This window comes from Pundamilia nyererei, unplaced genomic scaffold (genome assembly GCF_000239375.1).
Source record: "Pundamilia nyererei isolate P.nyererei 1_Seehausen unplaced genomic scaffold, PunNye1.0 scaffold00593, whole genome shotgun sequence".
In the NCBI taxonomy this organism is placed as follows: domain Eukaryota; kingdom Metazoa; phylum Chordata; class Actinopteri; order Cichliformes; family Cichlidae; genus Pundamilia; species Pundamilia nyererei.
The window spans coordinates 96025-110426 of record NW_005187994.1 but is presented as its reverse complement, the minus strand read 5'-3'; the positions used below and the strand labels follow the sequence as shown (position 1 = coordinate 110426).

General features: G+C 42.7%; 1 long non-coding RNA gene across 1 annotated transcript in view; it reads left to right on the top strand.

The window, feature by feature from the left end:
- Positions 1–6180: 6180 nt before the first annotated feature.
- LOC102207030 (uncharacterized) overlaps positions 6181–14402 on the top strand; it is a 13565-nt gene continuing 5343 nt past the window's right edge. Inside the window, exon 1 of the long non-coding RNA XR_001290179.1 lies at positions 6181–6355. This is a non-coding gene — a long non-coding RNA (uncharacterized LOC102207030). The remainder of the gene's footprint in view (positions 6356–14402) is intronic.

Genomic DNA, 14402 nt, shown 5'->3' with positions numbered 1-14402 from the left:
ATCTGTATTTATAGATAAGGCTCTGAATTGGTCAGTTTTAAAATCTGGTGGTGCTTCAGCATTATGAGCTTACACATTCTTTTTGAGAAGCTACTTTAACACAATGGATGAAGCCGGGTTTACTGATGAGATGGAAAATTCAACCAATATCAGGATTTTGTTTCAAAGTTACCTTTTAGACTAGGGGCTGGCAACCCTAGGCACGCATGCCACAGTTGGCCGTGCCATCAGGGTTAACTGATGGCACGGCCATAGCTGGACTGGCCATCGGGCATACTGGGCATTTGCTCGGTGGCCCGATGATTTATTTGGCCGTTGTTTAAAAATAACTCAGTTGTTTGGTGGTGGCATCGCGGAGCTTCCACAGATTCAGTAAAATTAACAAGTGGTGGAGGCCAGCAGGTGGATGAGGGAGATCGGAGGCAGGATGAGGAGAGACCCGAGGCAGCCGCCGGTCAGAGCGTCAGGTGAACTGAACTTCAGGTAACAAGTTATGACCTGCAGTCTATCTGGGTCAGATATAAACCACGTTTAGGTGTCGTTTATTTTCGTTGTGCTGACTTTTTACAGTCAGTTACAATAACTCGCGTGTTAGCTAGCATGATGGAGTTTCTATGCAGCTGGGTGGGTTCTTTTATGTTACTGATGTTGAACTTTATTTAATCCATAAGGTTAGCTAGTAGAGTTGCCAACCGTCCCGTAATAAGACGGAATCCTCCCGAATTCAGAGAAATTATTATGCGTTTTGTGTTGAGCTGAGAGGGGACGCAGTTTGTCCCGGACTTCAGCTAGAATGAAAAAGACACAAAGGTGGAGTTATTCTGCGTCTTTGCTGCACAGCTGCCTCTTCTTCTCTCATTCTCTCCCCTGTTGCTTTAATCATGAAACTGATCAATGATCAGCTGATTGGCTTTTCTCTCTTGTTTGTTTATCGCCTACTTTGAGCCAGAAAGAGGAAACCAGCAGATGTCACACTAAACAACAGCAGCACGTTTTAAGCTTGATCAGCTGTTGTTAGAATTTATTTAATATTAATTTCTAGTATCAGCTGATGTTTGCTGGAGCCACAGCTGTAAAAAGTGCTGGTCATGATGTCAGTTTGTATATGTGGTGAGAGGGAAACATGAAGATGAAACCAGGAGATGTCCTTACTGAATCATCAGAGCTGTGATGGAGAAACAGGTTTACCTTTTAGGTGACATGAATGAGTTGAAGGGAAGTTATGAACTGTTTCTGAGAGACAAATAACACCAGGATCCTTTTTTAGGTAGCTGACAGCTGGTAATTGTGCAGGGGCGGGTCTAGCAAAGTGTTGCCAGGGGGCCAGGTAGGGCATTAACAGGGAGAGGGGGGAACAAAGAAATACTTTCTTATTTTCATTTAAAATGTCTGGAAGCTTACATCCAAAGTTTTTATCTGATGTAAAATGTATAGAAATCATACATATACCAACAAGACTGTACATCACTGTCACAACAGCATTTGTTTTCATTCAAAGGCTTTATGGCTTTAATATCTGGTAGGCCGGTCTTTAGTCAAAATGCCCGGGCTGTTTTTTTTTGTCCCAGTCCAGCCCTGAGTACAACACGCAGTGAATTAATCTGAGAAGGTGCATCAAAAAATAAATGGCCACACCAGCGGTGCACATCACAAATCAGCTCGCATAGACACATTAGTTGTGCTGCTTCTTAATGACGGTATCTTAGCTAACAACCCCAACTACCAAATTCAACTTGTAATTGGCTAAAAATAATTTAGCCTACTTGTAAGAGGGACATTATTAGCTTTCCACATTCTGACACTTCAAAAGCTTCAGGAGCTTTCTGCTCAGCACAGCATCAGCACCACGGAAATACACGGACAAGACACAATGCATTTTTGGGACTTTCAGGTGTATGGACCAATGTTTTATTTTCTGATCAAACCAGAAATCTTTAATGAGCAGCTAGATTTGTCTCGCATTAACGTGCTAAGTTAATGCCAGTGTTGCCAGTTGGAACATCGAAGCAGCTGGAATCCACAGCTGTGCGTGTTCATGGAGCTTGCATTTTCACCTGCTGGACATCACTACCTGACAAGTTTAACTGTGTTCAGAACATTGCAGAGGCCTTATTGACAGTATTTGGCTCTACATGTCTGTGTGAACAGATTTTCTCTCACATGAGTGTCCTCAGGTAGCCGTCTGAATGCTGGACACTCGGAGACCTGTGTGTCTGAGTGGGAGACCAGAGATCATATTAAATGTGTGTCTCTGTATTAACAGACATGCCATATTGGCTTAGTTTATTTTTCTTATCATTCTTGTGAGTAGACCATAAATAGCATTTGTATTTTTTGTTGTACAGTCCATTTTCTGTTATGGATAAAAAAGTGTCTTTTTTTTTTGTTTCAAAATAGCTGATAACTATTCGCTGAGAGCTGCCAACATCTGCGAACAAATATGATTCTATAAAGTGGTTCTATATAGTGTGTAACTGTTAATATAGAGCGTTATTAAATTTATTGCTAATGCAATCATATGGCACACTGACCTCTGAGGAAATTTTAAATGGCACTCGCCATCAGAAAGGTTGCCTACCCCTGGTCTAAACTCTCCCCGTTGTCCCCCAGGGTGTTAGAGATGATAGGACAGATTAGGGCTTTGCGATATAACGAAATATACCGGATGACGATATAAAAATGTCTATCGTTTCCTATCACGCTATCGTTTGTTTCATGGTGTCGTAAAATAAACTGTTTACAGCAATATTTTTTTCATCGTTTTGATGGTCACTGTAGTGGCTATATTAATTTTTTAAAGTTCTCTCTTTCTCTTATATTTTATATAACCACACTATGGACGGACAAGCACCTGTTTTTACGTGTTGTCGTTAGCAGCAATGACAGTAAAACCATCGCGTGTCATGATCCTGGGTCCTTTTGACCCAGCATTTTGTGTTTCTCTTCGATTTTGGTTCTGTTCTTCCTTTGTTAGTGTTTACTCTGTCCTGCCCGTGTGTTCCTGTTTTATTGTGAAGGTCTGCGTCTTATGTGAGTGTTTTCAGTGTTGCCTCCCTAGTCTCGTTATGTTAATCACTCCCAGCTGTGTTTCCCACCTGTGTGTAATCTCCCTGTGTTCTCCGAGTGTATTTAAGTTGTATTTTCTGTCTTAGTAATTGCTGGTTCGTCTGTGTTGTTTCCCCTTGGTCTCCCTGCGTCTCCTCGTATGTATTTCTCCGGACCTCCCTGCATCCTCATTCTGGTTTGTCTTATTAGTTTACCCAGTTTAGGTTTCCGGTTTCATGTTTTGTTGCCACCGCTGTTTGTACTCACACCCCTGTAAATAAACATTCATCTGCACCAGAGCTGCCGCATTTTGGGTCCTATTTCATATTCCACATGGCTTGCCCCGGCAAACCGTGACATCGCGTGGCTCCGCTGTCCGCTTGTTTGTTTTCCACGTAAACCTTTCACAATAAAGCTCAAGATCCTGTTGAGACTTTTCAAAATAAACTGAAAGAGTATGCAGTGTTTATGGATGAGAAGCAAAAAAGAGCCGTCAGGTGCTAAAAAATAAACCTTAGACTCAAATTTTGAAAGAAAATGGTGCCCGTTACAACTTATGTCTAAAAATGTATAGTTTCATGCATCGGAGAAAACACTCGACTCCAGGTAAAGGACACTCAGCTGGGAACACTTCACGCAAGGTGAGTTACCCGAGATTCACAGAATTTACAGAAAATGTTACATTTTTATGATTTATATCGTTGTCAGGACGATAAATGTTTTATATCGGGATATGACATTTTGGTCATATCGCACAGCCCTAGGAAAGATGTTGTTAGTTATATGACAATTGATTAGTTTATTTGGCAATACTGAAGCTTAAATAATTCTATGCTACCATTCTCTTTTTTTTTGCCGAATCTCCGGCGTCTGACGTCACCTACAACATGGGTCGCTTAACTTTTCCCGTCACTTACCTCTGTACTTTCACTTTTGATAGTTTTTTATGACTGTTGTTTTGGGTTTCCCAGGGTTTAGTTGTGTTCCCTCTGTTTGGTGTATCCCCTTAGTGTAGTAGGTCTCTGAGTCTGTGTCATTACGTGTATGTGTTTCCTGTTTTACTTTGAAGGTCTCTGTCTTATGTCAGTGTGTTCCGTTTACATTTCCCCTGCCTCATTTGTATACTTTGGTCTTTAAATGTGCTATACAAATAAATATGATGTGATATTACATAGGCAAACTTAATTATTACATCTGAGAACAATGTGGATAAACAAGTGCTCATGGAGACTTATTTTATAAATCTGGATAATAGTCTAGATCAGATCTCACTGACAGACTGGACATTATGGAACCCTTAATGTGACGCCATCTTCCCTCCTTCATCTGCAGATTAAAACTAAACAAAGATAGTTATTAAAAGTCAGCAGGTCTGAGAGAGAATGAATCATTGTGTCTTGTCAAACACAGTAAGAAGCTGAAGCACAGACGCGAAGAGTAGATGTTCATTAGATTATGATGTCACTCTTTTTGTCTTCATATACATTCATACTGTGTTTATGATGCAGATTTTCTTCTTTTATAATAACACATTTTATTTTCTATAATCAAAGACAGACTAGTTCGGAATTCTCAGAAACTCACTGTGAAGTTATCGCCCCATCTCTGTCCAGCCCCTCCCATCTAACAGACCTGGACATGAGCGGAAACACCCTGCAGGATTCAGCAGTGAAGCTTCTGTGTGCTGGATTGGAGAATCCAAACTGTCGACTGGAAACTCTAAGGTGATTTCACTAATTGCAGCTCTTATCTTTATTTATATTTCAGATCTTTGATTGATTTCTTTAGTTCATAATTGTTCGGGAAATGTCTGAAGACATATGTGAAGAATTTTGAGTGCTTAAAGTCTTTCCAAACGACTGAACAACAGTTTTTCCTTTCGACTTCAAAAAGAAGTCACAGACTTGAGCAGGGTTTATTTAAAGGCTGACAGTGGAGTGGTGATAGGGAGATGTTTGACAATCAGTACATTCACATTACAGCTGATGAAAGAATCTGTGTATATGATTAAACAGCTGATTGCTCACAGCTTGTGCACTGTTGGATCACGAGATGTTCATTTGGCCGAAGTCTGTAAGTCATGGTGCAGCCTCAGAATGGACCGGGTTCCCCAGCTCACTGCAGCATCCTTAGCATGGAGGTTTCTTCCTCAGTCTTGGAGCCCCTAAAGGGTCCATCCACACCACCAGAGTCTTCTCACTCGCCTTTCTCTTTGTCCTTGTACTTCAGTGGCTGTGCTGTGCCTGTTTGTGCAGTGTTGCTCTCCCATGGAAGTGCTAATGTCCCTGCCTTGAATAAGGTGCTGGTCTTTCTTCAGGTGGAAAAGCATCCTGCACTGACCAAATGAACAAAGGTCTAGAGCAGGCATCCCCAATCCCAGTCCACGAGGGCCGGTGTCCCTGCAGGTTTTAGGTGTCCTTGATCCATCACAGCTGATTTAAATGGATAAATTACCTTCTCAACATGTCTTGAAATTCTCCAGAGGCCTGGTAATGAACTAATCATGTGATTCAGGTGTGTTGACCCAGGGTGAGATCTAAAACCTGCAGGGACACCGGCCCTCGTGGACTGGGATTGGGGACCCCTGCTCTAGAGTTTGATCCCTTCTAGTATGACAGGAAACATACCGATTAGAGTTTCAAAGTGTCTTTGCAAGCAGAAATCTGTCAAATGAGCCAGTATACCTACGCGGTATAAGCAATCACCCCACACCAGTATTTAAAGGCTGTACTGAGTCCTGAGTGTTGTTGTTGTTGCTTTTAGTGTGCGTTTGCGAGCTGCAAAGCTGCAGCCATTTGTATGTAGCAGCAACTGTAATAATAAAAGTTTGCTGGAAAGCATGCATACATGGTCCAGTCTATCGTGCATCTATTACTCAAACTTGTAGTGAAGAGAAGTTGATCATCAGTGACACTGTCTTTAAAATACTCCTGTTAGAAATGTACAAGTTTAATATGAAAAATTATTTTCTCTTGTTTTATTTTCAAGCTGCTTCCTGTTGGCTGTTTGGAGTTTCCATTTTGTAAACTATGACATTTTGAATGTTCTTCAGCTCTGGACTGATTATGAAACACTGAATGATTTCAAGCACAGACTTTGTCTAATAAACTTAAAACTTTAATTCTTTACACAGATTGGTGAGCTGTGGTCTATCAGAGATCAGCTGTGATTATCTGGCAGCAGCACTAAAGTCCAACCCCTCCCATCTGAGAGAGCTGGACCTGAGGTTGAACAACAAGCTGCAGGATTCAAGAGTGAAGCAGCTGTGTGGTTTTCTGGAGAGTCCAGGATGTGGACTTGAAACTCTGAGGTCAGTCACCATGTTTTAGTTGTGGTGAGATGAATATGATGTGAAAGTTGTGCTTACACTAAACTGCAGACATAAGACTGATATTATACTGATCCACACTGAGGAGCTTCATGGTAAAGTCGGTTTTCTTCTTCTCTGGTTTAGTCCATTGACTATAGCAGAAAAATGTTCACATTTCAAGCACATATACTCAATGCATGGCCGCGGCCCTCCACAAGGCGCCAACCGGCCTGCCGAGCTTTCCTAATTCAGAATGAGGGGACCCTGATTAACTGTGTACCGTTCTTCCTCACAGTTCTAGGTATCAAACACAACAATGAATAATCCACAGTGGACTTTCTTTAGCAGGTCAAAGGTCACGACACACAGCAATCTGTGAAAGTGAAAGAGATTGGAGCAGGAATCATTGCACATTTGCAAACTGACACTGCTGCATGGCATGCTGGGCAATAGTAATGTTAAACTGGGACTTGTCTCTGCTGAAGTTTGTGTTGATCATTATAAATTGGAGATAAGGAGCTAATTAATGTGCAATCAAAATTTGTCCGGGAGTTGGGTTTCCTTCTATCCACCTCAGTGTGTTGAGGAAGCTGCCACCACTGCTCTGTGAAATAAATAAAGTTATCATTGGATTCCAAGGTTGTTCATCATCAGCAGGTTAACCTTAAGCAGATGGTTCAGCATGTCTCAGGGTAATTGTGTGATCACAGTCCACTACCTCTAGCTGGTATGTTATTTACCGAATTGTTACGACCCCCTCTGCTAGGTGACAGGAGGAGAGTAACATACACAAGACCCACAGGAAAATTGAGTAAAGTTAAAGGTTTTATTGCAAACTTTAAACAGAAACCCGACAGGGTTGTTCAGCAGACCACTGGGCAAACAATTAACAAAAGGAAAAAAAAGTCAAGATTAAAAGCTAAGGGTTAACTAAGGCAGACCGGCATCACAAAGCTCTACTAAAACCAAGTTCAACAGTATACCGAGTTTAACAGACAAAATGCAAAACTGCAAACAGGTTTAGCAAACAAAGTTCAAAAGCAAGGCAGAAGAGGAGGACACTGCATGTTCACTTCTGAGCAACAGTCCCAATAGTGCTGCTTCTTCTTCCTCCAGTTTAACAGCAGCTTGCATCCATCGAAGATGCATTACTGCCACCCTCTGGTGTTACTTAGCCAGTCAACCACCTTGTTAAACGTGACTCCCCCCCCAACCCATATCATTCTCCTGTGGTTACCATACCTTCTGCAGTTAATAAATACATGCTCAATTGTTTCCATAACACCACACCAATTACGTATCCCCATTAAATGTTTCCCCATCCTAAAAAGAGTGCCATTAAGGTAACAATGCCCTGTACTTATTCTACACATAACAATCTCCTCCCACCTGTTCATTCCTTTATTTCTTTTAACTTCTGCTGTATTTTGTACCCTATACAACTGTCTCCCTCTAGTTTTATTATCCCCCTTAAAGGCCACAACACTGTCTGGCTAAATCTCTTTTCATATGCCTTAACTGCTCTTGCCCTCTCATTCCCAACCCATCCAAAGCTATTTTTAAATTCTTTACCTCTCTCCCAACAATTTTCCAACACCTTCTTAACAGGATGATTGTTGTTGTGACCTTTCAAATTCACCCAATAATTAGTCATCAACTGCTGCCTTCTAATATGCAGACACATTTCTCCAGCTTCCAACTGAAGAGCACATACTGGCAGTGTTTTAACCGCCCCCTAAACAAATCCTCAGTGCACGAGTTTGGATAGCATCCAGTTTCTTTAACCAAGTTTTAACCGCTGCCCCTATTTATCTAATTAATGTGACATAGATACTTTTGAGTGCTTCAAAACTGGTGCCCCATGTCAACCCTGCTAGACACCTCATGATATTAAGAACCTATTTACATTTCTCCACAATGTGCTCTATGTGAGTTTTCCAAGTTAACTTCCTATCAAAAACTACTCCCAAAAAATCAGAATCAGAATACTTTATTAATCCCGAAGGAAATTAGTTACAGCAGGCAGCACGCTAATGGCGCATGCGCACTTACAAAGGAACCTTCTGACCAACTTTACACAAACATCACATTGGGGCGACATATCAGAAAGGTAGGCTGATAGGAAAAAAAAAACAACGAAAATACATAACATGAGGTAAGAGGAGGAGAAAAAAAAACTCCACTCAAACTGAGCTCCTAGTGGGAGAACAGTTTGATAACAGAAAAAACACCTCAGCACAAAAAGCACATGACTATCAATACACCATAGAAACACAAGACAAGCAACAGGGACGTGTAAAGGGTAAGAGAGAGCCGGTGTAGACAGCGCATCCGGTCCTGCAGCATGTCTGCGCTGGTCCAGTCGACTGCCATCTTCCCCGGTAGGGCACAAGCATCGAAGGCATTTGGAAAGGGAGGGGGGTGCATATCAGTGTAAGTGTGTGTGTGTGTGTGTGTGTCCAGAGTTCAGCTGAGACAGTGTCCTTCGCCCCGCCAGGCTAAGTAAACAGTCTTCCAGCCAACCCTGGTGGCCTTGCATGGAATGGGAAGGAACAGACTAAACACAGTCGTTATCAGGGTGTTGTTGTTCAGCTCCAGCCTTGCTGCTCGCACCAAAGGGGTATCCGCATGAAGTGATGGTGCTTTTTACTTTAGTGCGAACAGCTCATATGAATTTCAAAGCAGTTCTACAGTCCAACACTGGTCTCTCAATCTCCCGTTGGAGAGCCGCGAGCTTCGCCATACTTGCGTTCTGTGATGTTGTCATTTCTTGTGCTCAAGGAGCCGATTTCTGAGAACTCACGGCAGTGTGCCTCCCCGAGATGTCATCCAATTTGCACCCAGAGAGGTTATTCCGAGCTAGTCCTTCCGAGATATATCCAGTCTGCAGTCAGAGATCTTATTCTGAGTATTCACAGCAGCCGTAGCCTCTCCAAGATCTTATCCGTGCTGACTCAATGAGCCCATTTTGAGAAACTCACGCCTCTCCCATCAACTCACGCCTCTCCCATCAAAAACAAAAGCTCTCCACCCTTTCTAACCCTTCCCCATACAAGAACAACTTTTTCCCTATTTTCCTATTTGTATAAAACACTACTTTAGATTTTCGATTGAGAAAACTAAAACCCCACTCCATTCCCCACTTTTCCACCTTATCTATCCCCTCTTGAAGCTTCTTAACGAGATGGTCACCATTCCTCCCCCTTACCCAAACTGCTCAGTCATCAGCAGAAAATGATTTACCGTAACTATCAGACAGCTCTTTAAAAATATCATTAAACATAACCAAAAACAATGTTGGACTTCTTACACTACCCTGCAGGGTTCCATTTTCTGTTTTGTATGGTTCTGACAAATGTGACCCTATCTTAACTTGAATAGTTCTGCCGCATAAAAAAAATCCCATATCCAATTAAACATCCATCCTTTTACTCCTACAGCATACAATTTAATCATTAGACCTGTCCCCATACCGCAAAGGATCTTCAGCCTTTTATACCCACAGGTGCACACAATCAGCCAGTGATTTCCTCTTGGAGTGTCATGGGATCTTCAGGCACCCAATTGTCTGCATGGTCTGGCACACTTCAATCTGCATAAAAGAGGGCTTACAGCCTAAGTAAGGCTCCATCCAAGTACAAAACTGAGGTTATTGTACTCGGCCCTGAAAATCTTAGAAATATGGTATCTAACCAGATTCTTAGTCTGGATGGCATTACCTTGGCCCTTAGTAACACTGTGAGGAACCTTGGAGTCATCTTTAAACAGGATATGTCCTTCAATGCACATATTAAACACATTTATGTAAGACTGCTTTCTTCCATTTGCATCGGCAAAAAAAAAAGAAAAGTTGCTTGTGCTTATGCTGCCCCGACATCATGCCAGAGCATAGTGGGAAAGGCATAGGCACCGAACACTTTTTGATCACGCATTTGCTGGGAGTAAGGGCACCCTCCGTTTGCAGGGTGTGCCTGCTGCTTGCGGCACAGGGAGGAGAGGGCTTGCTGCTGAAGTCAAAGTAAACTTTATTGTCATCTCCGCTACATACAGTCCAGTATATAGAGAGACGAGAGGACGAGGCTCCAGTTACAGCAGTGCAAGTAAACAAACAATAAATATAAGAAGAGTAAGAAAATAAATACACACTTTAGGACTCGGGGTAAAGGGATCAATAACAATTAAAAATTTATAATTTACAGTTTGGTGATTTAAAGTCTCACAAACAACCCGTCTAAAGGGGAGGGGAGCCCTGCTGCTTCCAAAATAGCGCACATTTCATTCATGATTTGATTATCGATTCATGATTTGAATCCTGGGTTGTGCGAAATCCCAGAAATAAACCCTAGACAAAGGAATCTGTGCACTAAGGAGTAGGTCTTTTAGGTTATGTTGTGGTGCTCTTTGGGTTGGGGGATGGGTGTTCATACTGGAGTGCAAAATTAAAACCAATGGAAGATGGACAAGAAAAGTTCAGCACAATATTAATTAGTCATGGGTGTAAGAGGGAGTGTTCGCCCAGGGCGCCAAGCAGATTAGGACCGCCACTGATGTCTTAGTAACCTGAATCTGCTGAATAACTTTAACAGTGACATTAAAAACATGCTATGCTTAAGAGTTTGGGTGAAATTAGAAGGTGAAGTGTGGGAATCGGTTAAAAGCAACTAAAAGAGTTTAAATTCAAACGTGGTGAATGAAATCAATTAAACACAAAGTATAACGAGGACGTTAACAAATACAAAGAGCTGAAGAACACAGGAAGAAAAAAACCTACAAAGTAAATCAGAGTCTGTTAAGAATTATTATTGAGTGAAACTCACAGGAAGTTATGTCAGTGCGAATGTTGGCTCCACCAATCAGAGGTGGTGTGGCAGTAATTTAGTGTGGTGCATTAAAGGTTCCATCAGAGAGCTGCTCACTCATGTTCAGCAGTCTGCCCTGAGATGTCAACACCAACAGCTCCTTTTACAAATCATTGATCCCTTTGAGCTCCAACCAGGAGAGATGAGGTCATCAACTCCTCACTGCAGGCATGTCATGTGCCTGCCTGCTTCAAGTCCTCTACCATAATCCCTGTCCCCAAGAAACCTAGGATCACTGGACTAAATGATTTCAGACCTGTGGCTCTGACATCTGTGGTCATGAAGTCATTTGAGCGCCTGGTTCTCTCCTATCTCAAGACCCTCACGGCCCCCCTCCTAGACCCCCTGCAGTTTGCATACAGAGCCAACAGGTCTGTAGATGACGCCATCAACATGGCCCTACACTTCATCCTGCAGCATCTGGACTCCCCAGGGACCTACGCCAGGATCCTGTTTGTGGACTTCAGCTCTGCCTTCAACACCATCCTTCCAGACCATCTCCGAGGCAAGCTTTCCCAGATGAATGTGCCTGATCCCATCTGCCGGTGGATCACTGACTTCCTGACGGACAGGAAGCAGCATGTGAGGCTGGGAAAGAATGTCTCGGACTCCCGGACCATCAGCACCGGCTCCCCTCAGGGCTGTGTTCTTTCTCCTCTGCTCTTCTCCCTGTACACTAACTGCTGCACCTCCACCCACCAGTCTGTCAAGCTAATAAAGTTTGCAGATGACACCACCGTTATTGGACTCATCTCGGACGGGGATGAGTCTGCCTACAGGAGGGAGGTTGAACGTCTGGTGTCCTGGTGCAGCCACAACAACCTGGTGCTGAATGCCCAGAAGACAGTGGAGATTATTGTGGACTTCAGGAAGCACACAGCTCCACTCCCCCCCATCATCCTGACTGACACCCCCATCACCTCTGTGGACTCATTCCGCTTCCTGGGTACCACCATCACCCAGGACCTGAAGTGGGAGCCCACCATCACCTCCGTCATTAAGAAAGCCCAGCAGAGGATGTACTTCCTGAGGCAGCTGAAGAAATTTAACCTGCCAACACGGACGATGATGCAATTCTACACTGCAATCATCGAGTCCATCCTCACCTCCTCCATCACTGTGTGGTACGCTGGAGCCACTATTAGGGACAAACAGAGACTGCAGCGTGTTGTGCGCTCTGCTGAGAAGGTGATTGGCTGCAGTCTCCCATCTCTGCAGGACCTGTACACCTCCAGGACATTGCGGCGTGCAGCTCGGATCTCAGCTGACCCTTCTCACCCTGGATACAGTCTGTTTGACCTGCTCCCCTCAGGCAGGAGGCTCCGGTCCATTCGCACCAGAACCTCTCGCCATAAGAACAGTTTCTTCCCCTCTGCTGTCGGACACATGAACAATAACCGTATGACTGTCCCCACCACTAACACATGACCTTACTCTGTGTTCACTGCATCATTCCATGTTTGGCACTGATCACCACCTGCACTCATGTATATATCATGTATATATCATGTATATATCTATCTACTTAGCACCTTTAATTCTTATTAGCACTTTTAATTCTTATTCTTATTTTTATTTTCATGTCTATTTAAGTGTAATTTATAACAGTGTTTGCACTGAAGCACCGCAGCAATTTCCTAATGTTGTAAACCTGCTCAACATTTGGCAATAAAACCCTTTCTGATTCTGATTCTGATCACAGCATCATCAAAAAAACATGATCAATCTCCAGGCCCTGATGGCTGCCAGCTGACTGGTAGAAACTGTGTTTGGATGACATGATCGACCTTTAACCTCAGTTTGTAATCGAGGTTTGAAGGATGGGGTTCTTTGAGACTCCTTTCACTATGGACTTGTGTGCTTAAAAAACGCTTCCTTAAAGAAAACTCAGCTGAATATTTTAAACTGATGTACACTTCCACCTTATTTAAATCACCAACATCCACCAACACACATTCAGTAAACAAACTGACAGATGATTTTCTATCCAAAATCTTAGACATGATGGATAAGATTGTACCATTCAAGGTTAAAACTGTCTCTAGTAAAAAAGAAGTCTCCGTGGAGAAGTGATCCACTGGTATGTAATGAAAAAAGAGAGTGCCGGCGTGCTGAGAGAAAATGGCGGAAAACTCGACTCCAGGTTCACTGCGAGATATATAAAGAGAGACTGAATAAGTATCAACTAGCTCTGAAGGATGCAAGGGAGTCATTTTTCTCTGAGATTATTCATAGAAACAACAATAATGCTAGGACATTATTTGCTACAGTGGAGAGATGAACTACTCCTCCAGTGGCAATAGCCCCTGAACTAAGCTCCACCAGGGTCTGCAATGAATTTGCCAGCTTCTTTATTGAAAAGATCTTGAAAATCAGAAGGTCAATTGGCACAGTAGTTTCAACCCCAATAAATGGTAAATGGCCTGAATTTGTATAGCGCTTTTCTAGTCCCTAAGGACCCCAAAGCACTTTACACAACCAGTCATCCACCCATTCACACACTGGTGATGGCAAGCTACATTGTAGCCCAATTAGCACTTGTGCAGAAAAAATGACTCACTTTCAAACAATAAATCAATCAAGCCTAGATAAAATTATTGAGAATCTGCCACCTGCTGCTTGGATATATTACCGACAGGTTTTCTTAAAAAGGTCCTCCCAGCCATCAGGGAGGATCTGATCCAAATAGTTAACGCATCATTCCTATCAGGTGTCTTTCCCAAAGCCTTAAAAACAGCAGTTATCAAACCAATATTAAAGAAAAAGAACCTAGACAGCACATTAATGCAAAACTACAGACCAATCTCTAAAGTTCCATTTATTGGTAAAATTATTGAAAAAGCTGTTTTCCAGCCGTTAAACAGCTTTCTCACAATGACCGCTTTGATATTTATCAATCTGGTTTTCATAGGCACCACAGCACCGAGACAGCCCTTGTCAAAGTGTTTAATGACATCCGTATAAGTACTGACCGTGGGAAATCCACAGTATTGGTACTACTGGACCTTAGTGCAGCGTTTGACACCGTTGATCATGATATATTACTGGAACATCTAGAGAGCTGGGCCGGACTCTCTGGTACAGCACTCGACTGGTTCAAGTCCTACCTTAAGAACAGGAACTTCTATGTGTCAATTAGCCAATTTACATCACAAAATATAGAAATCACATGCGGGGTTCCCCAGGGT